Source organism: Cannabis sativa, chromosome 5 (genome assembly GCF_029168945.1).
Source record: "Cannabis sativa cultivar Pink pepper isolate KNU-18-1 chromosome 5, ASM2916894v1, whole genome shotgun sequence".
In the NCBI taxonomy this organism is placed as follows: domain Eukaryota; kingdom Viridiplantae; phylum Streptophyta; class Magnoliopsida; order Rosales; family Cannabaceae; genus Cannabis; species Cannabis sativa.
In genome coordinates, this window is record NC_083605.1 from 30,362,535 (window position 1) to 30,377,564 (window position 15,030).

The following is a 15,030-nucleotide window of genomic DNA, read 5'->3' on the forward strand; positions in this document are numbered from 1 at the left end:
TGTCCTGGAAAGGACATAACACTTTTCCAAGGTGTAAGAATACCTATCGCTGATTATACCATGTCAGTCTAAATCCAGTGTTCTGACAAATCAGGGAATAAACTTTTGAACATATAATAAAGATCATATTCCACTGTGCTAACAACACTATAATCTTTAACAAACTCATATGTTCTGGACTTAAAAAAGAATTCATACATTATATACATATAATCATGAAATAAATCATGTGAACCATGCAACATAAAATGTTATTTCTGATCTTTATTTATAAGTAAATCTGATTATATGAAATGAGTTTTATTTAGGGCACAAAACCCAACAAACTCCCACTTCCACTAATATAAAACAAAAAGTGCATTTCAAATAATCATTAACACCTTGATATACCAATCAAGTGTAATAGTAGTAAACTCCTCGTAATAGGATCTGATAGGTTGAATTAAACACAACCTCTTCTCCACCATTACTCTTCCTTAATCACAAAATCCTTGATAATGTGAAATTCTTCCAAGTTATAAGAAGGTGAGTTCCTAGAAACTCTCCCACTACAACAAGGTACCGTGAACTATGTCAAAGAAAACTAAATGGTATAGACCTCTTCAGTTGTGTTAAGACAACAGAGGCAGTGGGATAAGATGATAGAACACTTTTGGAATCAAAAAAATATCTCCTTTATTTGCTACTTTATTTTCAGACTTAGTCATTTTCTTAGAAAAGTAGTATTTGTTTAAACAAACACTTTCTTATCTAATGACTACGGGATGCTCCACCCCTAATCACTTAGAATAGCTAACAAACATGCAAACCAAGGTTAGCAGTTCTAGCTTTTCTTAAAACTTCGATTAGGTCATCCATGAATCTAGTAATGGTTTACATTAAGTATACAATCATTGCATCATTCTGGAATTTTATTACCATAGAAGGATTCAGGCAACGACTAGTAACTAATCATCAATATACAACTCGGAATTCTGGGGAGGTAAGTTTGGATATAATTCAAAAATCAAATTAATGATCTTTCAACTGCATATCTACTAACTTTTTCTCCACCCCTATCAGTTCACAAGATCTTTAACCACTTACCATTGCTAGAAATTCATGAAATTTTTCAAACATTTCAAATTTCTTTTGCATAAGGTAAAATCTAGAGTGATCGTTTTAAGAATACAACGAAAACTCATATCCACCCCTTAATGTACATCCATCTTCGAATGAACTTAATTTCAGTGGATATAGGCATATTAACTCTTTACAGAGAATGATCTTGTCAAAACCACTATGAACAAGATACAAATGCCATAGATTTATAAAAAATGTGGTTGTATATTTTGATGACTTATAGACCATTCATCCAATGATATGTTATTGAGCTAATTCGAAATGAATAAGCTAAGAGGAATTAGGATAATTTCGTTTTAAATAAGAATCCAACGATGCTCCGATTACTGAGAGTCAAAGTAATCTTATTTATACAATCTTCTTGTTTCATATTGTAAAATACTAGTCTAAGGTGTCATCAATTGATGAACAGCTAGATGTTGCATATACAATATTTATCTTTTGAGATCGAACACTATTATGTTAGTCTAATGGTGAAAATCCATTAGGGATTTATCTCATTAGAAAAACAAATCAAGTTAGACCAACAATGAAGATTCGAAATTAAACTACAATTTAATAACAGAAAATAACATGGTTCAATACAAATTCATACACAATTCAGAAATTATGAAGCACATAGCAAGTAGAAATGACAAGTGAAAATACTAAAACATACAATCCTAAATAATTTCCAAGGTTTTCAACAAACTGATATCAGTGTCCGGTTTAGGCGAGAGTCAAAACTACCATTCATTTAATAGAGTTGTCAGCTCATCTAAAATGATCAACATTCTAGCAACCTTTTATTCGATCAAGATGTGAATCCGCGTTGTCCCGTTTAGGCGAGAGTCAAGGCTATTCTATCTTATGAGCTTCCACCATTGTTTCATATTCTTGCAAGTCTTATACAGTCGCCACCATTAGGGTGGTCATAAACTACATAAAAAACTTACAAGATTACTTATCTTTCGAGATTAAACGGTGCTAACTTGCTAATGAACGGTCCTCCATTAGGGAGGATTACTCACTAAAACAATAGCTAGGTAAAACCAACAATGGAGATCGAATATCCTTATAATAATAAAGCTCATTATTTAATGAATGGTTGTATTTTCTTCTAATATTTATTTTAATCAATTTATTTTAAATATATATTTATTTAATTAAAATTTTCAATTTAGAATAAAATATTCAAAATATAAATTTTAATGTAATATTTATAAATTACACTTAGATGGATATGAAAATAACGTGAATTATTTCCATCTTAGTAATAATTTCCATAAATATTTAGAAAATTATTCAATTTAAGTTGTTTCAAAATTAATTTAAATTAATTTACAACTCAAATTTAATTTTCTATAAATATATATTGCATTTCGAAAATGCTTTAAAATAAAATAAAAATAAATCCTGGAAAATTACTCTAATTTTATGTTGGCCCAAAATTAATTTTCAACAAAAAATATAATTTTCCTATTTAATTAAATATCTAAGAAAAATTTCAAATATTTAAGTATCATGATTAAAAAATCAACTTAAATATTAATTTTCTATTTAATTAAATACACTAGAAAAATACTTCAAGCAAAACAGATAATAACTATCTAGACTTTAATTGACTAATTAATCCAATTTCTAATTATAATATATTTTAGTTCATTTATTTTAATTAATCATAAAAAAATAATGATTTAAGTTGGTCCAAAATTAAATAAATAATTTTCAACTTTAATCTATTTTTCAAATAAAATTCGAAATTTCTGCATCAAGGTGATGCAATTTCGAAATTTTGGGAAATGATTAATAAAATAAAATAAAATATATTTTGAAAATTATTCAAACTTAAGTTATTCTGAAAAAATTCCAAACTTAAGATAATTTTCAACTTTAATTAAATAACATGAAAATAACAATATTTAAGTATCATGATGAAAATCAACTTAGATATTGAATTTTCAATTTAATTAAATGTATTAAATTCAAGAAATAAATAATTAAGTAAAGAGGAAACTTAATTATTAATTCTACTTTAATACTAGGAAAATATACTAAACTTAGATTGTACCAAAATTAATCATGAGACAATTAATTTCACAATCAATGATATTTTCCTATTTAATATTAGAAATAATAATTAGTATAGAAATAACTATCTAGAATATATATCATTAACTAAGTATTTTTCTAAACTTAACTTTAAAATATTACAATGAAAAATAAATTTCATATATTTTAAAAGTTAATTATGTTGCTAATTCAATTTTAATTAGGTTAGACTAATATAATTAACCTAATACAATTATTTAAATAAGACAAATGGGCCTTCACAATTGGGGTAGTTCATGTGAGGGGGAGCTGGGTTCAGTATGTCGTACCCACTTTTATGGCCCCCAACTCTCACACAAGGCCCAAAAGAGAGAAATTTAACCTTTAAATAAACAATTGTTATTCATTGAATAAGCCCAAATCTAATTGGACCTAAATAAATTTCCTTATGTCAAAATTTATTTTAGCAACCTAGTCCATTTACTTAGTAAAAACTTAAATGGGCTTCCTATATGCATCTAAGCCCAATAGCAAACATATAGGCTCACACAGGTCAAATGATTTGGATGGGCCCTATCATGTTATTAGGTTTACACAGATGAAAAAAGTACAAAATTTACCTGTTACAAATTATTTATAAGATCTATCGTCAATTGGACTATAATTAAAATCATATCATTGGATCTTTCAACAAGTTAATCATAGCAATTTAGATCAGATAAATAATAGGTTTGTAAAAAAAAATTTGAATAAACAATATAAAATAAACAAACATTGTCCATGTAACAGATGTGAAAATAAGATATTAATATAATTAAATTATTATTCTTAAACTAACCAAATAAAGGAAACTAATTTTAAAATATCTAGGTTTATTTGAATTAAATTAAATTAAATATCTAATAAGATCAATGATTTGAAAGGAAAGAATCTTCAATATCACTTTCAGATCTTATAATTTAATAAACCAATTTTAAAATAGATTTGGTTAGATAATTATTATTTTATGAATAAAATAATAAATGAATAATAATTACCATAATTATATGTCAAAATATCTCAAATTAAGCAATATTCAAATCTCTACAAAAATATCTATGTTATTTAAATATTTAAGATATGATTTATAAATTTCTAATAAGAAAAAAAAATGATATATATAGAAAAAATATCATTTTTAAACTTATAATTTATAAATAATTAAATATTTAATAAAATAACAAATTTTTGAATTTGAAAAACATTATGGTAAGTATATCTATAAAAATATCTATGTTAATTTCAAATTTATTAATTATTTAATTTGTCATATAAGATAATTTTAATATAATATTTTAAATAAAAAGACAAAGTTATCTTTTAATTTAAAATATCTTAAATATCAAAATATCTAATCTTATAATTAAATAACAAATAAATATTAAAGAAGTTAACAAATTTTTAAATCTGACCATAATAGGAAATATTTAAAATTGGAAACATTCCAAAATAGAAATATTTAAAAATTGGAAAAATTCCAAATTGAAAATATTTAAAGTTGGAAACATTTCGATTTAGAAATATTTAAAAAAAAAAAAATGAATTTTGGGAAACAATCCCATGAAAAAATTGGATTTTTGGGGAAAAAACCCACAAAATTCGCAATTTGTAAACATGATTTCCAATCTTCCAAAATTCATATCTTTCTCAATTTTTATCAGAATCGAGTTCCGTAAAAAACAAAATTGCTTAATTTTTCACAAGGAATCCAAAAAAAATATTTTCAAAAATTGAAAAAATATTTTTCATGAAAAACGAAACTGTACAACATCAACATTCATCAACTAACACATAAACCAACATGAAACCATCCAAATCAATACATAACATATCAATCATTGTTTTAATTCATATTACATGAAAGTAAATCATTACCATGGCTCTGGTGCCAGTTGTTGGAAATTATTTTACCAAGATCTAGATTTACTAACAAGTATGTTGGATTAACAACCTAATATGAATTCTAAAACAATGAAAATAAACACATATAAAGTTAGAAAACCTTACAGTGGGTGCAGCGGAATAATATGACTCCTTCCGTTCAGATAACTAGCCCTTGATTCCTTTCTGTAGCAGAGCATCACCAAGATCTGAACCTGGATCTTCTTTTGTCCTTCTTCGATGCAGAGTTTCCATAGTCTTACATACTATGATTGAGGTACCACTTGATGTGTGTGGGCACTACTCATCTCACAAGGATTTCAAAATTTTCTCTCTCTTTTCTCTCTTAATTTCGTGGTCTTTTAGCATTCATAAGCATACAAGAGAAGAGAACAAGAGTTGCTTTATATAGGGAGAAGGGAGAGCAGAACTTTCCAAATAAAACAGTTTCCTTAATTACTGTGTAATCAATTAACTGCCTTATTTAGTGTGATCCACCACTTTCCTATTTTTGCTAGGCTTTGATTAGCAATTACATGGCAATTAAAATTGAAAATAATAATTGGGAAAATCAAACCATGTGGCCGGCCATAGGGTGAAATGGGCCTCACTTGGATTTTGCAGTTTCCTCAATTTTATTTCTATTTCTCCAAAAAAGCCACTTTTCCAATTCTAATCATTTAAATGCCAAAACTAATTATTTAATAATTAAAATAGATTATTAAATAATATTGTCGTTTAAAATAATTATTAATTAGACATGCAAAGTCTCTCAATTAATAATTAAACCTAGAAACCCTTTCCTTTACGATTTCATCCTTAAACTGTGAGAATTCATAAAGTAGACATAGTCTAACTTTTAGAATTATAATTGATTAATTAAAATCAATTAACTGAGTCTTACAAGCAGTATGGTCTCAACTAGTATGGGGACCATGGGTTTATATAACCGAGCTTCCAATAAGTCGAACCGAATTTACCAAGTAAATTCCCTAACTTATTAATTCCTCATTGAATCCACACTTAGAACTTGGTTGCACTCTCAGTCATATAGAATGCTCTATATGTTCCATGATATAGACACGTCATTAGTTATCCATTGTTATAACCCTAATGTGATCAATGATCCTCTATATAGATGATCTACATTGAAAAGGCACTACTGTTACCGCTACACCTTCAATGTATTTTATCCTTAAAACACTTAACCCTGCATAAATGATATTTCAGGTAAGTGAAATGAGATCTCCACCATTTATCTTCGTTTGGTTAAGCTCGAAGGAAATCATCCTTTACTTTCTATTTGCCAAATAGAAGCTATAGATTCCATATTTATGTTAGCGCTCCCACTCAATTGCATTACCGTGTTCCCAAAATATTCGTATCACCCTGACCCAAAAGTAGGCTTAACTAACAAATCAAAGAACACGAGTAACACTCTTGAGATTGAACCTAACCATATCAGGATTAAGATCATTTGATCTAGGATCAACAGGTGATATTGAATTGAATAGATATTACGGTAAATTTTAATATATCTAATCAAAGTTCAATATCGGTCCCTTCCGATGTAAACTCCATACATCCGATACTGGTAAACTTTGCCAATGTCATGGAAAGGACATAACACTTTTCCAAGGTGTAAGAATACCTATCGCTGATTATACCATGTTAGAATTCATACATTATATACATATAATCATGAAATAAATCATGTGAACCATGCAACATAAAATGTTATTTCTGATCTTTATTTATAAGTAAATCTGATTATATGAAATGAGTTTTATTTAGGGCATAAAACCCAACAGGCCCTGCCTGGATGCATCACAATAAACCACAAATTTCTCTTGATCTGATGGCAAAGCTAACACCGGAGTTGTTATCAAACGTTGCTTTAACTCCTGAAAACTTGTTTCACATTTATCTGACCACACAGATCTCTGATTTTTCTTGGTCAATTCGGTTAGGGGCATAGAGATTTTAGAGAATCCTTCGACGAAACATCGATAATACCCTGCTAAACCGAGAAAACTTCGAACCTTCGTCACAGACTTGGGCCTCGACCAATTCTTCGCTGATTCCACCTTGTTTGGATCAACCATAATCCCATTCTTCCCAACAATATGACCCAGGAAGGACACCTCAGACAACCAGAATTCACACTTTTTAAACTTTGCATACAACTTGTGGTCCCTAAGTCGCTGCAATACCATTCGAAGATGATGCTCGTGCTCCTCTTCTGACTGAGAGTATACAAGAATGTCGTCGATGAACACTATAACGCAGTTATCGAGGAATACTCTATTCATGAGATCCATAAAGGTCGCAGGAGCATTAGTCAATCCGAATGACATTACCAGAAACTCATAGTGTCCATATCTGGTTATAAAAGCAGTCTTCGGTATGTCCTCCTCTCGAATTCTAAGTTGATGATAACCAGATCGTAGATCAATCTTCGAAAAAACTGTCTTTCCCTGAAGCTGATCGAACAAATCATCAATTTTGGGCAACGGGTACTTGTTGTTAATCGTCAGCTTGTTTAGTTCCCGATAATCAATACACATTCTGAGGGAACCATCCTTATTTTTCACAAACAAAACCGGAGCTCCCCAAGGCGATACACTGGGTCGGATAAACCCAATATCAAGCATCTCCTGAAGTTGCAACTTAAGCTCCTTGAGTTCTGCTGGAGCCATTCTATATGGAGCTTTGGAAACAGGTTCAACTCCAGGTGCCAGATCAACTACAAAATCAATTTCTCGTTGCGGCGGCAATCCCGGCAACTCCTCGGGAAACACGTCGAGGAAGTCTCTTACCACCCTGCCTGCCTCAGGCCCAAATGGTTCAGGTCTGCTGGAGTCAATTACCACTGCTAGAAATCCTACACAGCCACTATGTAGTAAATCTCTAGCCCTCATACAGAAATAACCGGGATCCGAGACCCCTGAACTGATCCAACATAAACAAATGGATCTTCACCTTCAGGCAGAAAAGTCACCATTTTTTGCTTACAGTCTATACTGGCCGAATACTTGGACAAAAAATCCATCCCAGTATAATGTCAAACTCAGTTTGTTCCAGTTCTATAAGGTCAGCATTCAACTCCCTATCTTCGATCCTAACCGGCATAGACCTAATGCGCCTATTAGAGATAACCAATTCCCCGCTAGGCATTAGGGTTCCAAACCCTCTTTCTAAAATATCATAAGGCCTACCCAAAAGATCAATTAATCTTGTAGCTACATATGAGCGTGTAGCTCCTGAATCAAATAAAACTGTAAACAAGGAGTTGTTGACGGGAAGCTGACCTGTCACAACAGAAGGACTTGCTGCAGCATCGGCTTGGGTGATAGCAAACACTCGAGCAGGAACCGGTTTCACCTCAGCTTTTGGCTCCTCTTTCTTTTCCTGAGGACAATCTTTCTTGAAATGCCCCACCATGCCGCACAAGAAACATGTCTTCTGGTTACATTCTCCCGGATGGTGTTTCTTACACCGAGGACACTCAGGGTAAGAGTAACCCTGGCGTCCACCTCTGCCTTGGTTCCCACGAAACCGCTTGCTCTGCCCTGAACAACTAGATGCAGGAATCACTTTCCTTTTCTGTTCAGTGGTGGAATCACCACCATCCCTACCATAGATATGAGTAGGAACGGTGGGGGTTCCACCAACGCTCGGAGTCACTCGGGGCTCCTGAAGAAACTTCACTGCACCCTCGGCTCTCAAAGCCTTCTCGACCATTTATGCGTATGTAGTTGCCTCGGTGGTAATAATTACCAGATCGTGCCTAATCTTCGCACTCAAACCAGCCAAATATTTCTCTTTCTTACTGAAATCAGTTTGCACAATCCCCACAGCGAGCTTGGCCAGACGGTCAAACTTAGTAGTATACTCAGTAACAGACATTCTCTCGGTTTGAACCAATTCGGTGAACTCTTTCCGCTTTGCACTGCGGACAGCTTCATTGTAATACTTGGAGTTAAACAACTCCTTGAACTCCTCCCAGGTCATCACGGTGACGTCCCGAGTGAGGGTTATCAACTCCCACCACACGAGAGCGTCTTCCTGAAACTGGAAAGTGGCACATGTCACCCGATCATTACCAACCACTCCCATAAAATTGAGAATACGCTCAATCACTGTGAGCCACTGCTCAGCCTTCATTACATCAGGACCTCCCAAGAACACCGGAGGTGCCTGCTTCCGGAATCTTTCATACAACGGCTCCATACGGTTGCCAACAACATGTTGTTCTGCTGGCACCGCTGGAACTGCAACAACCTGAGCTACTTGAGGAGGCACAGCAAGAGGACCCTGCTGCCTCAATCTCTGAATCTCTTCATCTTGTTGGCGGATGCGATCTTGCATTTCCACAAATCTTTGCTCCCAATCCGGAGGAGCTTGTGGTGGATTTACAGGGCGACCACCCTGAGCTCTGCCACGGCCACGGCCGCGACCACGAGGATTTTGGGGATTTCTCTGACCGCCCTAGGACTCAACCATGCCACCTGATTTCTTGTATTTTGCGGAGCGTCCATTTTATAGGACTTAGCCTGCGAATCCATAAGCCAGGCAGGTGAGATAGCGATCAATACTTAAACCGCTCTTAAGGACTTAAAGGCAACACACTTTAGAATAATTAATTAAAATCTAATATGCTTCCTAACATGCTTTCACATTCACAACTATTTAAAAAAAAAAAACTAAGCAAGTACGGGCTTACTGAACGGTGAACCGAGCCTTCTCTGATGAAGATTGTACATGTCTTAGCAAGCTTCGGTAGACAAACTTGGCAGCTCTGATACCAAAATTGTAACGCCCTAATGCTAAGGCATGCTACAGTGTTTTTTCAATTACATTGCAATCTTTGCTAACCAAAGAATTTTCTCGAAAAACGTGTCAAATTTAAACTTTTGTATTAAATATTAAACTTTATAATATAATGAAATATTTACAAGTGTCGGGATCCCGTTTTTAAACTTTGTAAAACTAATATTCCAAAATACATATTTTTTTAGGTCGTACAGCGACTAAAAAAATACAATCCCCAGATGTCCCGAGACCAAACACTCCAGGTCGCGGTGCTTCAACATGTACAATCTCATCCGAGCTCAGGTTCACTCCTGTTCAGCATTTGCCTTTCCTTTACCTACACACGAAAGTAGAACTGTGAGTCAACAGACTCAGTAAGAAAGCATACAACATATTATATAATTTTTCGACTTGTACTTAGGCACCCATACACCTATTTACAAGGCTTAACAAATGAGTACGAACGTTCCATAGTAAGGTATAACCACTATACCACATGCACTACGTACCTCGATATATGAGTGTTGGTAGGGTTTGCTCATACCCTGAGTACCTTTGAGTGATATACCACGCACTCCCAGTACCTTACCGTACTTATGCTGGTATCACGGTACTCTCAGATAACATTCACTGTACCAACGCACTCTATACTATAACCGTATAAGTGTTGGTAGTGCGAATAACATTTTAAGCATGCATATACACATAACATATACATAGAGTCAGATATTCATATCACATATTATATACAGTTCTTACCTGTTTTTCGAATTCAAGTGTGCTGGCCGACCTGAACGGAAATGCTCGTGCTAGATGGATGCCCTAATCACATTAATTGTAACACAGATGAGTGACTCGCTAAATCACTTTCCAGGGACTTAAATTTGAAACTAAAAGTTCCCCTATCGATAAACAACATGGCAATACTCTAAATATCTCAAAATTGGGAAAAACTAGGGTTCCAAAAATTTCCCCACCCGGCAGACCGGTTCCCAACCAGAAGTCCGGTTCTGAGTCACCAACCGATCGACCGGTTGCCACAGGTCCCCCAGAACCGGAATTCCGGTTCTGTGCTGGGAACCCGAAAAATCTCCCCTTGAACTCAAAACTCAACCAAACTTAACCAAACTCTCCAGGGTACCTATACAATGCATAAACAACCATTTCCAACAAGAATTTCATAGAACAATTCATCAATACTCAAGTTGCCATTAAAGCTTAAAACTTTGAACTCAAAGCTCAAAGTTGCATAGAACCAACAATAAACCTTAAAACCAGCTGCTATGAACTTAGATTAACTCAAATGAACCCTAACATTCAGACTAAACAAACATCACACTCTAACAGCCACTATCTAGCAAAAACATAACTTGAAATCAATGAAAACCTAGAAAAATACAACTAAAGAAGAACTAGAGTTACCTTTGATCAACCTCCTTGAATTCCTTGCTGAAATCCCAAAAAAAAACTATTGAATTAAGGTGATTCTCCTTTGGTTTTGGTCCCAGCCGAAAGAGAGAAAGAGAGAGGGTTCAAGAGAGTGAATTCTAATTTTTTTTTATTTTTCTTCAAATGAGAAATGGATTTTCTCTAGCTAATTCCTTGCTGAAATTAAAAGCCACTTGTCACTTCCCTAGGCAGCCACCACACTATTCCTTAAAAAGACTTAAATGCCCTTAAGGTTAAACTTAGGTATTTTCCAAGACTAGGGGTAAAATGGTCAAATCCCATAACCCCGCTCAACCCCGATAATTTATCTTATCTAAAATATTTCCCACTAAGTAAATAAGTTCTAAACTTACCCATGTGATCAAGTTAGCCATCCATCGCATTTTCCGTTGTCGTCGAGCAAAAATTATAAAAATAACATATTTCACATATAAGCTAAATAATACCCCTAGAGTTTAATAAAATCTCCAGAATTGAGAAATTATAACTCTAATATTTATTTCTAAATATTGGAGTCCACAATTAAATAAATTCACAAATAATAATAAAATAATAAAATTTAATGCTAATTGCCTTTACTAATCAAAATTACTAAAGCGGTCATTACACTTCTCTTGGTCCTCAGGTGCTATGGTTATTTGATGATACTCAGAATAGCCATCCAAGAAACAATAGTACTCCTGCCCAGCCAACCAGTCTAGCATATGATCAATAAAAGGCAAGGGAAAATGGTCCTTCCGGGTCGCCTTGTTGAGCTTTCTATAGTCTATGCAGATCCTCCAACCAGTAACTATTCTTGTAACACCCTAACTAACATAGGCGTATTACGTGATTTTTAAACATGCTGTGCAGCTCGTTGCTAATCAACGAGGTTTATGGAAAACGTGATTAATTAAAATTTTTGCTTTTTAAATAAACTTGTAAAATATAATTACAAAAGACTCGGGATCCCGATTACAAAATCATTTACAAAAGTTAACTGTTTATACAAAATGAATGTCGCCTAGCGACTACTTACAAAATCAGCCTTGCTGTCCCGATGATCGTACGCTCCAGGCCTAACCGCCCCGACATGTACAACCTTCATAAGCTCGCTCACGGTCCATCAGCTTTAGCCTTGCCTTTACCTACACATAATCGTAGAACTGTGAGTCGACAGACTCAGTAAGAAAAGCATAATAATATTCATACATAATCCTGGTCATGATCAGACGCCCATACCCCTGATCATAACCCTAACTGCCGTGTCCAACACGATACTGAGTCCCACTACTGCCGTGTCCAACACGGTACTGAGTCACTACTGCCGTGTCCAACACGGTACTGAGTCACTACTTCCGTGTCCAACACGGTACTGAGTTCTGAACGTTCATAGGGACGGTACTATTGACAAGTAACAGCCTGATCGGTCGAACCGGTCATACTCCGGCTGCTGGTCATACTCCAGCCTGTACCGACGTATTACAATATCCACCTGATCGGTCGAACCGGTCATACTCCGGCTGCTGGTCATACTCCAGCCTGTACCGACGGGATACATCAATAGTACGGAACCACCAACCAAGTGTCAGCCTGATCGGTCGAACCGGTCATACTCTGGCTGCTGGTCATACTCCAGCCTGTACCGACGTGACAGGGTTGGATGGTCCGAAGCCAACATACATAACTAATGTAATCTAACAGGCTTCCTACATGCACGCTAAACATGTAACCTACATATGCATACTATTATACTAATCTTACCTGGATTCCGAATTCAGGTGTGCCGGTCAACCTGACTGGAACTTTAACTGCGCGGCGGATTACAGGCTCCTAAAGCATAAAAATCACAACACTATAAGTGACACGCTAAATCACTTCCCGGGGACTTCAACTAGGAACTAAAAGTTTCCCTATCGATAAAAAGCATGGCAATACCCCCTAAAACATAAAATCGAGAAAATCTAGGGTTTCAGAATTTTCCCCAACCGGTAGACCGGTTGCCCAACCAGAATTCCGGTTCTGGGAAAATTCAGAACACCATCCGGAAATCCGGATGCACAACCGGAATTCCGGTTCCTCGCAGGCAGCAAACATAAAAATCCATATCTTGCTCAAATCAACACTAAATCAAATGAAACCTTCAAGACCTGTTCTATATGTCCCCTAGAACATTTCTAAAGCTTCAAAACCACCCAGAAAGCACAATAGCAAAAATCACCATTAAAGCTCAAGCTTTGAGTTCTAAACTCAAACTTATGTAAAATCACCTAACATGCATTCAATCTATGCTTCAAACTCATAATCAAGCTTATAACAACTTCAGAAACTAGAATCTAACTCATGCAAACACAACAGCCACCAAAACCTCCATTTTTCTTTGAAAACCCAAGCTTTTTACATAGAAAATCTATCCAACTAGAACAAGAAATACAAGCATGCAATTCAACCTAATTAAACCTACTTAATTCAACATTTTAATCAAGGAAACGACAACAACAATTAACAGCAGCAACATCACCAAAATCATCATGCATTACTCAACTTTTCATTAAAAATTTCAAGAAAACAAAGAGAAGATACAAGTGATCAAACCTTGACTTGGATTACACAAAGAGGAGTTGAAAATCACAAGAATTGAGCAAAAACACCCAGCCCTAGCAGCTCCAAGTCTTGGCCGAAAAGAGAGAGAGAATGAGAGCTTTTTGAAAATTTTCTATTTTTCTTTAACTTTGTAATTTTTGATAAAATGAAATAAAAAAGCTATTACACATATATCAATACCATTTCAGCCAAATAAATCACAAACAAACATTTATTTTTCATTTACTAAGTCCACTAAAGGACAAAAAGTCATTGGGGCAAAAAGACCATTTTGCCCCTCCACACCAAAATCACATAAATAACTCTAAAGGGGTATTTTTGGGAAATTCTAAATTCCCGGCCATTACCGACATTCCCAATGTCTAATAAACCGTCCCAAACTACTAACATACTAAGTTGTGATTTCTACTGAGCCAAACACCGAGTTCCAAAGTACCGGGCACCGGAATGCAAAATTATGCAAACTACTACATGACATAAAAATGCATCTCTGAATTCAATAATAACAGTATAATAAATTATTTAAATAGCTATAAATAATTTTCATAAATAAACGTGATTAACTGCTAATTTCCAAATTAAACTAAGCGGTCTTTACAATTCTAGTAGGGATTAATTCATTCTTCTCATTCTTTATCACCGTCATCCCTCCTTTCTTGGGTACCACTTGTACTGGGCTGACCCACTTGCTATTTGAAATTGGATAAGCCACACAAGCATCTAACCACTTTACCACCTCTTTTCTGACCACTTCTTTCATTGGTGGATTAAGTCTTTGTTGTGCATCAATAGTCAGTTTGGCGCCCTCCATCATTAAAATTCGATGCATAACTGTAGAGGGACTGATTCCCTTAAAATCACCCAATGTCCATGCAATGGCCTTATTATGTGTCCGGAGTACTCTAAGAAACTTATCAGTCTCCACATCTGAAAGTGAAGCTGACACTATCACTGGAAGCTTCTTATCTTCTCCCAAAAATTCATATCGTCAATGATCAGGAAGCACCTTTCAGTTCTAACTCTGGAGGTTAATCTGTAGAAGGTACAAGCTCTTTTGGTACAACCCCCAGCTCTTCATAATACTTCCTATTCAATGGCCCATAGGAATCA